The sequence below is a fragment of the Micromesistius poutassou genome (genome assembly GCF_964030765.1).
Source record: "Micromesistius poutassou genome assembly, chromosome: 17".
Taxonomy (NCBI): Eukaryota; Metazoa; Chordata; class Actinopteri; order Gadiformes; family Gadidae; genus Micromesistius; species Micromesistius poutassou.
Window position 1 is genome coordinate 7,176,753 of NC_140287.1, and position 4,543 is coordinate 7,181,295.

The following is a 4,543-nucleotide window of genomic DNA, read 5'->3' on the forward strand; positions in this document are numbered from 1 at the left end:
TATTATAAGGACATCATTCTTGATAGGTGGGTGTAATAAGACTTCAAAAATATTCCCAAGTGTTAACGGTCTCTAGTCCGGTCCACCTTTCTCCTCCATCTTGTCCCTTGTTTTGGAGGGGTCCTGTCCATGCTAAATGATTAGCAGAGCAGGGGCCTTTCTTCTCGCTGGGCGAAAGGATGCTTTGAATTGGGTACTTCTGAGGAAGATTTTTAATTAGTTTAATGCCCTCCTACTCTGGCAAGCAGACAAGCAATCCACTTTTTTTAATGGCAACCTTCGGCATGTTTTATAGTGTGGAGGTGCATTTAATAAATACACTGGCAAAGAAAAACTCATCATTGCAAGTTTGCTCGAAGTGGAATCAGGAAGAAACAAGTTTTCTAATATTTCTGATTCAAAGTATTTCAGAAATGAATGTCCATTTTCACTGAATAAAAAAGCATTTAATGGAACTCAAAGGACCCCAGAAGCAATACAGTGTAATAACGTTTAATTCAATAAATGAAACCACTTTTAATTGATGCCTTTGGTTCTAAAGATAAAGTCAATAATGCACACTCATACAGCTCCCCAAAACACACACACAAGCCCAGACGTACACACACAAACCCAGACAACCACCGCCATACACACACACACAGACACAAACACACACACACATCCACACGCACACACACACACAGAATATTTAAACTGACTCATTCCGTTGCTCGTTATGAATAGTATATTCACAATATGCGGCTTTCAGAGCAACCTTTAGAAGACGTATTCTATGTCATCAGTAGAAGTGGCTGGGGGTGGGGGCGGGGGGGGGCGGGGGGGGGCGGGGGGGGTGAAGCGCGAGAGAGAGAGAGCAAGAGCGAGAGAGCCAGAGTGCGAGAGCGAGTGAGAAGAGAGAGCGAGAAGAGCGGGAGAGCATCCCTTATTAGAGAACCATGTCACATTCTATTCAGTGCTGGGCCCGGGCTCACGGTTCTGTCAGTAATCCCCCACCCCCTGCACCCCCCCCCCTCCCCCAAGCACCACCACCACCACCACCAACAGCAGCAGTAAGTCCTCCTATGCATGTCATTTAGTTTGCTCGTAAGTAGTTAGAGAAACTGTTTTCAGTGGCCACTAATAACTAGTGACCCCCGGTGACACGGCGCCTCAATAGGTTTGTCAGGCCCGCGACGCTCAGCCAAAGAAGCTGATTAGCAACTCAAGGGGTTTCAAGCAAGAATCAATGGCGGCTCTGTCCCGACATGGTGCTTCCAGCATGGTGCTGATAATTGTGGGACCTCCATTAGTTATGCCTCATTAAGCATCGCAAACTCTCCCCCCCCCCGGGGGAGGTTTGTTTAGCCCGGCATGTCTCTGAACTCTACTACTGTCAGCAGAGTCTCTGCTGCTGTACCGTGGTAGCAGCAGAGCTACCATGTTAGAGCGGGGGAAAGCCTATAGTGGCTAGAATAGACGAAGCATGATTAGATCTGACATAACCAGACAGTATTATTATCATTAGTGGTCACAAATAAATGATTTACATACAACTATGAATCCTAGTTTGATTAAAAATGTATCAAAGAAGTAAACAAGCATGCAGAAAAAATGTAAACTTTATGTCTGTGTAATCTTCATTGTTTAACCCTCTTGACAATTGTTAGGATATCAAGTTTGAAGGATAAAGCTTTTAACACATTAACGGGCTATTCAGAATTCTATGTAATCACTCAATAATATTTAATTACACATTGACACTAAAATAAGCTTAATTTCATCTAAAGGTAACCTACTGCCGGCCAAGATAAATGTTAAGAGCAGTGTCAACATTTCAATCCTTCAAATTCTGACTCGTATCTTACTCAACCACAAAGCCCATTCAATTTGAAAAATGTTTGGAATTTAATGTGTGTGTGTGTGTATGTGTGTGTGTGTGTGTGTGTGTGTGTGTGTGTGTGTATATGTTGAGGGTCTGTTGGTAGGCTTGGCTAGACGACTAGAGTTGTAGTTGTCGTCCTTCAGAACACTGTGTGTAACAGTCAGAGCCACAGAGTAGCCTCCTCGCAGTCCACTGTTACCAAGGTAATTGCCAGCTGCAGGTCTTTGGATTATTGGTTAATACGACTGAGCCTGGAGAGTGGCTCAATAAAGGCAGGCAATGGATAAGGTGTGGTGGCTCAGGGAAGCTTTTTATCAATGTGCACGGTTCTGTGTGATAGAGAGAGAGATGGAAATGGAGAGAGAGAGTGTGTGTGTGCATGTGTGTGTGTGTGTGTGTGTGTGTGTGTGTGTGTGTATGTGTGTGTGGGTGAGAGGGAGAGACATAGAGATTGAGAGATAGAGTGTATGTGTGTGTATATGTGTGTGTGTGTGTGTGTGTGTGTGTGTGTGTGTGTGTGTGTGTGTGTGTGTGCGTGCATGCGTGTGTGTGTGTGTGTGTGTGTGTGTGTGTGTGTGTGTGTGTGTGTGTGAATGTGTGTGTTTGCACACAGAATACAAATAATCATTGATACAAGTACAGATACACTTTTCTATACCTGTTTATCTCATACACACACACACACACACACACACACACACACACACACACACACACACACACACACACACACACACACACACACACACACACACACACACACATACACACACACACACACACACACATACACACAGGCAGACTTTCTTCAACAATTATTTGATTAGTTTGTAAAAATACCCTGGGGATGCAAAAACAATTCACTAAACTAGTTAAGTAGAGGCAATAATCCAAGGACACACACACACTCACTTGTAAAACAACAAGCTCCTGGTCAATAGTAATGTCTGTCAAATCAAGCCCAGGAGTTAATCATTTCTACAAATATAGCATTCGATAATCCCCCCCTCCCGTCCCCTTCCCCTATAAAGCAGAGAGGTCTTATTATGGCTGACCCAGAAGGCCACAGTGCCAAAGAGGACCACCCACTTTCTTTTCAATGATCATCTTGCAGCAACCTGTCTCCTCTCCAGCATTCAGCCCCAGACACCGACGGTACTCCAGTGGGGGGGGGGGGGGGTCACAATTAGACACGTTGTTGTTCTCCCCAATAAACTTCCAGACTGTAGCGGACAAGCAAGCAGTCTGCAGAGCATGCAACCCTAAGGGCAAACAGGATTACGACCCAAATCCCACGTTCCCTTTACACTTGTATTGAGTCCCTACGGTCAGGGGTCTTCCCTGACACGCCGGTTGACAGAGGAGCAGAACGTGTCAGCTGTCACATTGTGCCCTGTGTGTATGTAGTGCTGGCTGGATTGGGGCGCACTCGTTTCGTTTGGCTACACTACAATGCTCTATGAAAGAATTCAAACTCGAAAATGTGTTGCGATTTTAGAAGTCACTGGAAGTTCAGAATAAATAATGGATTCAGTGGTTCATTTAGTACTAAATGAAGGACGAAGGTACATTTACAAAGATACTCAACAACAATGTATTGCTTTAAATCGTATACAGTTGCAGAAATAACGTAGTCCATTACTTGGCTTGTAACTTTGGTTATTTGCCTTATTATCTGTTCATTAAAACCTCATCAATACGAATCACAATAGGACAAAGCATTTGTGTTGGGACACCATTTAGGGCACAATCCGCATAGGACAAAAGGCTGTGTTTCACATGGCAGCCATATTGGCGAGTGAATATACTGGAGTGTTTATTTGCCCTTCTTTAACCAGCTGGCTATACGAAGATCCAGAAAGGATACATTGACTCCACTCCGCAGGGGGTAGTGGCCCAACCAAATAGAAAGAGAAAAGAAACTCTTTATTCTCCCCCCCACCACACTCCCCCTCCCTTCTCCCCCCCCCCCCCCTCCCCCAAAACTTCTTTCTCCAGAATGCAGCACAACATCCAATCAAAGAATCTCCCCCAAGACCCCTTTTGTTGGGTCGGTGATGAGCCCGACAAGGAGGGAGAGAGAGCAGCAGGAGAGAGAGAGACAGATAGAGAGAGAGACTGCAGGGAGAGACGTAGAGGGAGAGAGTGTGAGCTAGACGTAGAGAGAGAACGAGAGAGAGAGAGAGAGAGAGAGAGCGAAAATAAGAGAGGGAGAGAGAGAGAGATTGCGAGAGAGAGCGATTGCGAGAGAGGGCGAGGGACTAAGGCGCCACAGTGGCTTGCCGGCCCCTCCTGGCTGCACCCCCACCCCCCCCCCCCCCCTCCCCCCTCTGTCTGTCCAACTGGTCACACTTCACAGCTAATTAGTGGTCAGCTCCCACACAGAGCACCCTAATCACGCGGACATGTTAAAGCTGCCCTAATCAGGCCTTTGTGTCATCAACCAGCGCCCAGACAGGCCTTTCACTAACTCTGTTTGGCGTATTGATTACGCCATCATCCAGGGGGATTTGGTGGTCAATACACAGCAATCTATAGTATCAAGAATAAAGAAGAGGACTGCATGTCCCACAGGTAATGTGTAATGTGGCATAATGCAATCGCAATTCTATGAGGTTGTAGATGAGGGATCTAGGTTTGCACGATCATACGGATGCTGCATATGTATATATATTGATG